Here is a 12,830-nt window from a genome sequence, read left to right as displayed (position 1 = left end):
TAGTGGCATTAGTTTGCATACTTGGGAATATGCCCGATTTTAGAGGTTATTTGAGAGTGCAACCGTCTAAGGTTCAGGTTGAAAAGGGCTTAAAAAATATTTTTTTAGCTTTTAATGTCGAGAAAATTTTTTTAGACTAAAATAAATCAATTAAATGCCTACAACATATTTGATTGGGTATAATGGCTACGCCATTACAACCGTATTCTATGGGTCCACCTAATCATCCGTTTGGTTCAATGGAATACCCTATTACGGGTTTATTCCATTACGGGTGTATGCCAAAAATTGGCTAATTTGAGGATTTCTATTCCCTTCCCAGACCACCATTTGGCTATTCCATTCCATTTTTTACCCTCCCTACCCAAAAGCCCCAAAAACAAGAGCAAACAGAAGCTGCCAGCAAAGTTACCCAAGGCTCCACCCGCTCCCGATTCACTGTTTCGGCAAGTGCTTCTTCACTTTATCGGCGACTATTTTCGGCAAGTGATTAAAGGTTATATGCTCTATCTATATTTTTTTTTGTATTTTCTTTGTATCTTCGGCAACTATTTCGGCAAGAGATTATTGAAATGTTTCGGCAACTGTATTTTCTTTGTATTTTATTTTCACTCTTTTGTTGAATCGGATTTTTGTTTCATCAACTCTATAAATACATTTCAGATTTTGAGTTTCTATATTAAGCATGTATCTTTGATATTCTCAAGGGGTTTATGCTTTGTTTTTGTCCAAAAATGTTGGGTTCTAATCCTTTGTTTGTTTTTTGAACTGTAGATTGCTTCCTCTGAAATTGGTTTTTGTTGATTGAAGAGAAAGAAATGGATAGGGCTAAAGAGACGGGACTTAGAAATGTGAGCTCAACTTGCTCAATCTCAGAGTCAGATAATTATGATCTGTGCTGATGGATGTTCTATGATTGATCGAAGAATGGTAAGCTATCTGTCTATTCTTAATGTTTCTTTCTTTTGTGCGTGTATGTGTGCGTTCTTGTTCATATGTGTAATGTTCCTTACCAATCTTATGGGTGAGACGTGCAGTGCATGTGAGGAAATAAAGGTAGCAAAAAATTATGAAAATTGGAATTTTGATATAATACATATTATTCATGGAAAAAAATAGTGTAGCAGATAGTTCTTTTATTGTTATAGTTGAGTGGTGGAGAGAGAGTGGAGTAGCATAACCAATAGATATTTGGTTCCTTGGTTTTAATTTAATAGCATGATGCTTCTGCCAACATGTTGATGCGGTTTACTGCAATGATCCAACTACAGTTAATTAATTATTTGTTTAGGCCAATCTACTCTTGGTTTTGTACCATCATCATATTGATATATGTGATGGAGAAAACGCCATTGCTTACCAATGATATATTTTCTCAAATGTTGTTTTGGCCTTGAGTGACAGTATGGTAATAATATTATCCTGTCTAAATAAAACAGTTACTTAAGATTTGCATTTCAACTTGAGGTATTATTCTTGTTTATGCTGTGGAGACTCGTATCTATATATAAACTAAACTATTGAACCACTTCTGAGTAATTTGCTTCTCAAGCTAGTATTAAGTTGTGTCACTTTCATCTGCGCATAATGGGATGGTTTGATAGTTGAAATTATGGATGATCTGAATCTAGCTGTAGGAGATTAAATATATGATCACCAAAGTAGTGGGATATCATAGATTAAGCAGGATATCTTGGATGATATTGGAATTCATCTTGAGATAGGCTGCTTTCTTTAATATTTGTACAAGTATATTTGAATGTTTAGCACTTTGGGTTACATTAGGGTACTCAAGTCATCTCTGCATGTGTATGCACTGATAATTACCGCGACCTGGTGAAAGATTAATGAAAAATTGAACATGGTCATTACTTATCCACCCAAGTATTTGGGGACCAAAATAGAAACAGAGAAGCACATTTCCCTCCTTTTCTTTTGTCATGTGACTGAGGCTATTCTGGAGAGGGAATTAACGTGAAAAATTCTTGAAAAGAAATTTGCTGTGGGGATGGTAAAATCTAGCGAACTGCTTTTGCTAGTCATTAACACACGAATAAGTTTTCTAATGACTTAATGATACAATATTGGGATGCCTTTCAAGAAAGGTAAATGAAAAGGCTATACTTTGTTAACATTTCGTTTTTGACTCATATACCATGGTAGTCTCAAGTTCAACTCTATTATAATTAATAATAACAAGAAGCATGTACAAATATGAATTCTCTCCTTTAAATGGATTCTGAATTCTTCAAACTCATGGTAATTTTGACATGGTTATGCCAGGGCATTTATGGAGTCAGAGTTACCAACTTTTAAAGAGAAAAACCCTCAGCTGGAGGTGGTTACTGAACTCATTCGTGGGCAGCATCCACATTTGAAAGGCTTTTACAGTAAGTTACTCTTTCTTGGATGAGTTTCAGACATGACGCATTCACGTATGCGATGTTTTAAACCATGTCTCAAAACATGTATCTTGCCAATTTCTTAGAGAACAAAAATGAGCGGGTGGTATGCGTGAATAATATGACTCCTGAAGATATCCTTCTTTATGCAACCAGGCTAAGAAACGCATTGGGAAGAAAGGTGGTGAAATTGAAGACAATGCATGTAACCAAACACCCTAGTGTGCAAGGTACATGGACAACTGATGTGAAATTTTGAGACACAGTAGTACCAACTTCTCACAATTTTGTTTGTATGTTTCTTTATTGTTCTATGTAGTCATGATGGCAACTTTGCTGAAACATTCATTCTTTGGAGCTGAATGAAACTGTTGTGTAATGAACAAAGGCTAATGATGTCGTAATAGATGATTGGACCCAAATATTTAATAATTTTAGAGCATCTGTACCTCTTCCAAACATCATAGCATTCAACCTTCTCAGGTTTTGAACTTCTAATAATTTGTCTAATGAAACAATATATGAACAAGAGAGGAAACTCTAAGCAAGCTAAAAATTTCCTCTTCAACTAACTCTTTAGGGCTATTATTATATCTATTACTAAATTCAGGATCAAATTCAAGCCTATGATAGGTTCAAGATAACGTCTCAAGAACAACTGCCTGTTGTAACAGATGCTTAATAAATTATGACATATGCTTAATAACATATGGTTTATGACATATAAACTAATGAAATCATATAACTTTTTGTTAATATATGAATATTATGTTTGGATGTCAAATATAATTCTCAAGTTAGTTATTACTTTTAATATTTTGTTTTTTTATTGTAGAATAATTAAATTATTTGTTTCACTATAATGACTTTTTAGCATATTAAATATGTATTGCAGTTTAAAAATAATAAAGTAAATTATATATATTTTTATAGTATTATATATTATGATTTTAGTAAATTCATATAATAATAATTATATTAAGAATTTTATTAAATTATATAAAATTTTATTAAATTATATTTAATAATAATTATGTTAAAATATGATTAAATTATTTATTATTTTTATTAAATCGTTTTTAATAATAATCTTATTAAAATTTAATAACAATAACAATAATCATCTACCTAAAAAAATTTCTGCTAAGGGTATTCTAGTCATTTTAGTTTTTTTCTTCTGCTATTACAACATCATTCCATGCAACCAAACACAAGAATACTATTACAGTTCTATTCCATTCCATTCAACCAAACAATTGAATTACTATTACAGCTTTATTCTATTACAGCTTTATTCAATTACAGCTCTATTCCATTACAGTGAACCAAACGTACCCCTAGGGTTTTCAATTTTTTTACCATAAATTCTTCACCTCCTAGGGTTCCAAAATTTTTTAGCTTTTATTGTACTACATTTTATAATTTTTTTAAGAGGGACTCAATTTATTGGTTCGCCTACGACCCAAAAATTGTCAAGAATAGACTTGTTGGCGAAGCATCCTATCGGAGAGAGAGAGATTAGAGAAAAAGTTGAGTTGGAGAATTGGGGAAGGGAGCAAGGTTTTACTTTGGTTTGGAAATTGTCTTGATGGTATAGTTCTTCATAAATGTACTAATATGCCAAATCTTAATCAACTATAATATGTGGTGAGGAATTGGAAAATGTCGTGATGGTATGGTTCTTCATAAATGTACTACTATGCCAAATCTTGATCAACTATAATATGTGGTGAGGAATTGTTATGATGATTCGGATTGAAATCTTGCCTTATTAGGTGATCTGTTGCCTTCTAATATTTTGTGGCGAAAAGTTTCTATTAATCTTTCTTACCTTTAAAATACTAAGGATGAACTAATTTGTAGAAGGTTGTCCACTGATTTATATACTATTAAGTCAACATATAAGATAATTTCCAACAGCTCGTGGGAAACTGATCTTATTTGGAGTGACCAAAATTCGATAAAATTCAAAAAAATTAAAAAATTTTTGAATTTTGAGTTAAACAAATCAACTTATTTGAGTTAATCGAGTTGTTTGAATCAACTCGATTTGTTTTTCGAATTTCAAGTTCGAATCGAGTTGAGTTTTCAAATTCGAATAACTCGAATAATTTGAATAAACCGAATATCAGACTATAATATTTTATATTTCTACCCCAAACTTCCAAATATTTTTACTTTTCCCCCAACATTTTTACTCCTTCCCACTTCCCCCAAAACTTTTACTCCCCTCCAATCTCACCCCCCATTTACCCCAAACCTATTTCCCTTTAACTTTTTTTTTTTCAATATTTTCCCTCCAAAATGTTACTCCCCCATAATTTTACCTCCCAAAACCCCTCAAACTTTTATTTTCCCCCCAAACTTTTACTCCCTCCTACTTTCCCCCACAACTTTTACTTCCCTCCCATCTCACCCCTATCTACCCCAAACCCATCCCCCCCTTTTTTTTGGAAAACCCCCAAAATTTTTTATTTTCTCCTTAAACATTTTACTTCTCACCCTTTACCCCAAAATCAAAAATCAAAATCATCCAAAAAAAAATCCCTAAACCCAAATAGTAATAATTTTATTTATATCTACTATTTATATTATTAAATAAAATTCACATTTTATACTATTTATATTATTGAAATTTTAATCATACTAAATCTTTATATTAAAATTAAATTATTAATGATGCCATAAAATATTCGTGTTAAAATTTATGTTGGTATCAATTTCACATTTTATCTTTAAAATAACTTTTATTAAAAAAATCACATTTTTACATTTAATATATATTTTAATTTCAAAATACATAGTGACAAGAATCAGAATATAATTGAAGCAATTAGCAAGTAAAGAAGTTAACTTGTATATAAAAGATTAATAAATAAATTATGAGGTGATGAAAGTTAATAACAAATTTGATTACGGTAGGTAACAATGGTTACAAGAACCCAAAGTTATTTTTTAAAATTTAACTCGAACAAATATATTCAATTCGAATTACATTTCACTCGACTTGATTCGAGAAAATTTTAAATCGAGTTAGGATGATAAAATAAAATTTGTTTCGTCAACTCGATTAACTCGAAATTTTTTCATTCGATTCGATTTGATCGAATCCCCTAGACCTTATTGCAATTAGTATTTGGAGGACACCTTGTCTACTAATAATTCAAATATTTATTTGACTTGATTGGTGCAATCATATTCTAACAAATGCTAACATGAGAATTCATCATTTTTCTTATGATGAAAGGTGTAAATTTTGTGGAGCTAAAAAAGAAGATAATATTTAGGTACTTAGAGACTATTCGTGTAACAACTCATTTTTTAGTGATGTCGGAATAGTGGTTTCGGGATCAAAAATTTTGACGCGTCAACTCATAAATATTAATTATTTATTATTTAAAGAGTCGTTATAGTCGAGTTAAAATTTGGTTAAGAAATTTCATCGTTTAGATAGTTAATTAATTTAAAAGGACTAAATTGTAAAAGATTTAAAGGTTAGTTCCTAGTAGTTAAAAGAACTAAATGGCCATGGAATTGGAAATGCATGGACTTAAGTGGTAAATATACCATGTGGATAGATATAGTGGACAGTTAGTAAGTAAATTAGTGTGAAATTTTAATTTTGATTTTAGGGCAAAATAGTAAATAGATAATACAAATTAAATTAATTAAAAAAATAGTTATCTTCTTCATTTCTAGTTGAAGAAACCAAAACTCCATAGAAATTAAATTCCAAGCTTCGGTCTTGCTATTGTTACTGCATGTAAGTCCATTTTTCATTTATTTCTTGTAATTTGTATGTTTTTGAGATTGTTGCAATTAGATCCAGCTAACCCATACCTCTGTTTTCAAAATTGTTAAATGTTTTAGAATGTACCGTGGATGAATTTGAGGTGTTTGTGAAAGTTTTTGATAGATTATTAAGTTTGTTTGTTAAATAGGACTATTTTGAAAAATAATTTTTGTTGTTTTTAATGTGAAAGGACTAAATTATTTAAATGGTAAAATTCTTTGGCATTTTTGTGAATTAAGGGTATATAGAGGGCTGAATAGGAGCTTTAGATATTACGCTGGTTTGGTTATGTCCAAACAAGGTTAGTTTTTGAGTTAGGATTAAAATGAATAAAATGTAAAAGTTTGGGGTAAATGTGTCAAATTTGTAAACAAGAAATTATATGTATTGAATTGAATAGAATATGAAATTGAGGCTAATAATTGAAATAAATTATATGTATCAAGGTTGTTGATTAGTCTCTGAACTTTTTTTGTTTCTTAGTTTGGCCTTAGTAAGTTTGTATGATTTAATTTTGTATAATCTAAATATTTTATTATTTATGAATTGAAATTGTGAAATGTCTTAAGAATGCTGAATTGTATTAAGTGGATTGATTTGATAAAGAAATATATTAAGTGTGGATATTCGATAAATAATTGAGCCGATGAACGTAAGATAGGATACAATTGGCATGCCAATAGGTTATATTGCACGCTGTATGGGATTGATTGGTGTGGAGATAATGATTTACAATTTATTCTTGTTTACTGAATATACCAAAGTTCAGCATTTGTTGCAGACTATCATGTTATATTACCGTGATTCAAGTGTGTTTCAGAGGCAGATGTAAAACCTTCGGGCTTGACACTCAGTGTTGAGGTGTGTTTTGGAGGGATGTTAGCCTACGGGCTTGGCACTTGGTGCCTAGGTGTGTTCTCAAAGGATTAGCTCATTTGACCGATTTGGTGTGTTTTGGGTGGTTAACCGTGTATCCGAATCTGTTATAACGTTCATCGGACATATATTCAATGGTATAATATAATTAAATGGATTGTATCATTTGCATTAAGTATAAAGCTCAGCTGTGACTTGATTATGGTTGACATGATTTTGGTTTATTTCCTGTATTCTGTAATTGGTATGCTTAGTTGATAAGTTTATTTTTTTGGCTGTTGAACTTACTAAGCTCAATTAAGCTTACTTGTGTCTTTTCTCTTATTTCTTTGGAGATATATATTTTTGTGGAGATGGACGATTATATCGACTTAAAGATTCACACTATCCGGATATCTTTTGGTTGTTTGTGGACGTTTACTTTTGGCTTATATGTCATGTAATAGGTGAAATGGTATAAGTTTTAATTATGCCATATTTGTGGTAATGGTTAAATTGATGAAATGTTGTTTATGTTTTGTAATAGCTATGATCATGTTTTAGACATTGTGTGGTTATGGTATTGTTATACTATCTAGTCACTTGGTATAAATCTTATATAGATGGTTATATTATGGTACACTTGAATGTGAATGGTTGAGTAGAGTAATGGTAAGTTTTGACTGGAATGTACGGTAGTTTATGAGCTTAAGTGCAACCTAATGATATATGCTTGTGACATGATAACATAGCTTTAATTTTGGATTGTTTAGGTATTTGAATTGTGGTGTCAATGAGGGCACATTGGTTAGACGCTTAGGATGAATGTTTTGGCATATTTTAGGCTTGTTAAATGTGTTTTTAAGATATGGAATTGGTTGGTTTTGATTTGGGTTGATATAGAAGTTTTGGATGAAAATGCGCTTTGTTTTGTAAACTTTTTAAGGTACACATGGGTTGTCACACGGCCGTGTGACACACGACTGTGTGCCTTAGTTGGTTTTAGTGCAGGTTGGTCTAGACGGGCACAAAGAGTTACACGGTCTGAGTACATAGACATGTGAAATAGCCACACGGGCATGTGGAGTAGCCACATGGCAATGTTCTAAGCCACACGATCTAGGCTCTGTCACACGGTCATCTGACTCCTGTTTTTAAAGATTTTCAAATTTTCCATATTTGTTTTTCTGTTTTGTTTCAAAATGACCCCTGATTATTTTCAAATTATTTTTAGGGCCCGTAGGCAATGTATTTCTAACTTGATTTATATGATTTATTGAATGTTATAAGACAAATTGTATAATCGTTTTTATTTGGATTTAAATGTTTCGTATTGTACTGTAATACTCTATAACCCTAATTCGGCAACGGGGACAAGTTAGGGATGTTAATGCACAACAAGTCTCTCGATGACTAGCCTTAGAGTATGATGCTTGCAGTTACTTGTTGAAATATTTGGAAGTGGCGCAATAAGTTTGTATTCAATAGCACCAATGTTGGAATTTAGTAGAGATTGAGAGCTATCGTTTGAACTAAAGGAAATAACATTCAATCATTGGAAAAAAGCATCTTGACCTTCTAAGGAAATTCTACTAAGCTGGGATAAACTGAGACAGAGGTAGATATTAAGGCTTGGTTATGTGTGACATCTACTGATGAGTTGTTTTGGTTTACTTATATAATGATATGGTTTGAATTGTGTATTTGGTATTTGATATGACATTTTGAGTATGCAATTATATAAGCAATATGATGTCATGATATAAATTAGTTGGTCTGAAAGAAAGGTATATAATATTTGGCATGTACCTAAAAGAGTTATGTCGTTGTATATGTTATTGGCAGCCTTCGGACGTACTAACGTCTAGAGTGTGTACTACTGCAAAATATAAGGAATTGAGGCAGTGTTTGCAAGTATATGGGCCAGGTTGTAATATAGTTCTGTTTACAACAAAACACCTCGTAAGTATTCCGAGGATCGTATCCAAGGAAGGCTAGCACTAGCCCAATTTCAACCTAAGCACCACAAGATCTAATTAAACTCGAAATAGCTTAAATTATGAAAATATAAATAATAGGGATTTTTGGGAGTTTTATAATAATAGTAATAATAAGAAAAGCAAGTAATATTGGGAATTCTAAGAGTAAAATTGATAAGATCTGATTATGGGTGATTAGCTCGCTTCGGTAATCTTTATCAACTATCACTTCGGGCTCCTCGTCAATCAACTAGTCGATACCATAGCAGGACCTTTCGATATGCCCATTAGAATAACGAGTTAGCAAAGACTACTTATCTTCCAACCTCATAGTCCAGACCGACTCGGGTTTAAGGTGTTCACGAATAGGCCCTACAAATTTTGGGTTAATTCCTACCTTGATAACTTCCTAGGGTCGTCAAGCCAGGTTTAGGTTCTTGCTTTCCTGAACAACTGATCCATTAGTACCTCTACAAATCAGTTAATCCATCATACCTCTACTCACTAATCCCCCATAGAATGATTAGTTCCTCATAGCTTTCATAAACAATATAAAATCGATATAAAGCGTAAACATAATAAATCAATCAAAAGTATAAAGTTTAGGAAAAAGCCTGATTTGTATTAAGAATGAGAGTCAATCCACAAAGTCTAATTGCATCCACAAACTAGATTTCTCGTGATAAAACAAAAAGCAAACAAAAATAAATCTAAAACCTAATAAAAGAGAAAAAATCAAACTAAAATGAAAAGAGAAATTCTAAACTAAGTAATTAGAGTCTATAACATGTGCCAAATGAATCTATTTATAGACTTGAGGTGGATGGCGTCCTTAACCTTAGGTTTAACTGAAGTTCCCGAGCTTAAAGTTGGATTTTATGGACCAAAATGCCTCTAGCTCGTTATTACTTTCCATCCAGATTCGATGTCACGACACATTAGGAATTGTGTCGCAACATAGAAGTCAATACACTCTTCTTCAGGGTGTCTTCAGGGGTATATCGCGACACCCTTAGGATGTGTCACGACATTGAAGGCTGTCTTAGAATTCCTCCATTCTGCTCCCTATGTTGCGACATTGAATCCTTTGTGTTGCGACATAGTGACCAGTATTAGCTTAGCACGCCTTCTAATGGTCTCTTGCATACTCACAAAGTACATTAGCTCTCTCTTAGGCCTCATAAGGTCAATAAAAGACTCAGATTGCCCATTATTGAATTCAATTAAACTTACTAATACATAATTAAAACCTAATACTAATGCTTATTTTCAAGCTCCTAAAGTGCAAAAACTAGTTTAATCTGCTACACCGATTTAAGGTAGATCAAACTCCCCGACACTTAAGTCATTGCTTGTTCTCAAGCAACACAAACAAAAACAAGAAATGGGAAAGGTTACCTTTTAGCAAATATAATACAAGTATTCAATTTGGAGCACATGACTAGGAATTTTATCTTTATGAATAATTTTGACATAATGAATAATTGACTTACCACTTTTGATCTCAGACATCTAAATTCGGTACATTACAAAGTACACAAACATTAAGGGCCTCACATGTAGGAATCCATAAACAAATCATACAAGTAGTTTGATTATCCTAGCAGAATAAAAATAGTTACTCATGTGATTACCACTTATGCATAAGGATACCTAGACCACATAGGACTTTTCACCTTGTAACGTTCAGAAGCTTAGGACATGTATGGAAATTAAGAATAATAAGCATCATAAAAGTTTCAAGCACGAAAATAGTTTGGCACATCATATTGTTTCCGATTCTCCCTCCTTAGTGACCCTTACCCGTTCACCGCCTTATTTCTCATTCTCTCACATTTCTTATTTCTCCACTTAGAAAATCATAGCTTAATATAGAAATTAAGGCTAGTTACAAGTTTCTATGCACTAATGAATGAGTTTTTCTATTTTTGTGACTTCGTCACCTTTTTTCTTTTTCAATACGTCTCAAATGCTTTTGCTTTTCAAGCATTTTTTCTACTCGTTTTGATTTCTTTTTGAATTTTTCTTTTGCTTTGCAATTTAAGTTAACTTATAATTCCTATATCATTTGATCTTTCCTATTTCACTCTTTTTTTACAAAATTCATCGTGATGTATCTATTTAACCCTCAATATGTATGGCCAGACGTATATAGTTGTGCAGTTCAGGACCAAAGAAAGAAGGGAAATATAAATTAGTGTTTCTGGCTCAGGTTTTGCATAGAGGCTCATTAAGAAGATTTAATAGGCTCAAAATAGGTACTAAGGATAGATAAATATGGGTTAACATTTTTTGCTCTAGATGTGTTCCAAACAATACATTAGGTCATCCCTAGGTATCTCAATATGCAGAAATTTAATAAACCAAATAAGCACAAATTCAACCATTTATCATTCATACTAGTATGCTCGTTTCCTTGTATTTTCTGTATCATGTGATACATTTGATTACTTAATACTTGTTTCCAGTATAATCTATAGAACTTAGTAGTCTAATCATCAAAAAATTTAAAATCACCTATCATCATGCTGATTTTACCGAAAACACAAGTGACCTAAGTACATACTCCTAACTAATCACCTGTATTTCTACCAGCTCAAGCATAAAATCGACAAGAAAAAATCAAAAGGAAAGCATAAAAATTACGATAAACTTCCTATGTTACCCCCACACTTTAGATAACACATTGTCCCCAATGTGTAGCCCCAAAAAAGATAAGGAACGAAGCTACCCGATTGGTCGTGATAGTTGCATATGCTATTGGTAGGTGTTTCCTCCTTGACTCATTGATAGTTCAAATTGTTTTACTGTAACACCCCTAACCCGTGTCCGTCGCTAGATTAGGGTTAAAAGGTATTACCAATCAAACACAACATTTAACTAACATTTCAAAACTTAATAAACATGCATTATAGAATAACATTCATTCACATACTCAATGTCCCTTAAATAGATCTACGAGACCTCAAAAATGCTTTAGAGAAGGTTTGGGACTAAACCGATCACATTTGAAAAATTTAGGAATCACTTAAAATTTTCACACATTCAGGGGTCACACGCCCTGTAACATCGCGATTTTAAGCCTAGTTGGAACAGTGGTTTTGGGACCACAAATCCGATGAGGAAAAATTTATTTTATTATATTTTTATGGTCTATAATTTCACGAAAAGATTTCGTGAAAATTTCATTTGAAAATTTCGATGTTTGAGCACTCAATTTAATTAAAAGGGCTAAATTGTAAAACGTGCAAAAGTTGAGTTCTAGAAGCTAGAGGTGTCAAACTGCTATGAAATTTTAAATTGGAGGTCCTTAAATGGTAATTAGACCATTGGTTATGTCATGGAAAAAAATAGACATGAAATAGGTGAAATAGGATATTTTTAAGTTAAGGGCATTTTGGTAATTTGGTAATTAAAACAAATTAAAAAGACAAAATAAGGCCAAAATCATCATCTTCTCCATGAGTGCTGGTCGAATATCATGTGGATTCCATGGCTAGGGTTTGTTCATTCTTTCAAGCTTCATGGTAAGTCTGTTCTAGCCCCGTTTTTCTTGTTCTTTATATTTTTAGAATCTCGGTAACTTGCTAAAGCTATTTCTATCATTAATTCGAGCTAGAAATTATGTTTGAAAAATTAACCATAGATGAAAAGTGTGAATTTTGATGTTTCATGATAGAATATGAAGCTTAGAATTATGTTAAACGATTTTTGCTAAACGATTTTCAGCGAAAACGAGTGAAAACGGTATAAGTGTTAAAAATTATTATTGTTCATAAGTGCACTTTAGAGCAAGAATTT

General features: G+C 32.1%; 1 long non-coding RNA gene across 1 annotated transcript; it reads left to right on the top strand.

The window, feature by feature from the left end:
- Nucleotides 1-283: 283 nt before the first annotated feature.
- Nucleotides 284-2,834, top strand: LOC107909979 (uncharacterized). The gene is made up of 4 exons (XR_001687420.2): nt 284-496; nt 775-930; nt 2,284-2,390; nt 2,489-2,834. It is a non-coding gene; the product is annotated as an uncharacterized lncRNA (long non-coding RNA).
- The last annotated feature ends 9,996 nt before the right edge of the window (nt 2,835-12,830 follow it).

The sequence above is a fragment of the Gossypium hirsutum genome, chromosome D02 (assembly GCF_007990345.1).
Source record: "Gossypium hirsutum isolate 1008001.06 chromosome D02, Gossypium_hirsutum_v2.1, whole genome shotgun sequence".
Taxonomy (NCBI): domain Eukaryota; kingdom Viridiplantae; phylum Streptophyta; class Magnoliopsida; order Malvales; family Malvaceae; genus Gossypium; species Gossypium hirsutum.
This window is presented reverse-complemented; position numbering and strand designations above follow the sequence as displayed.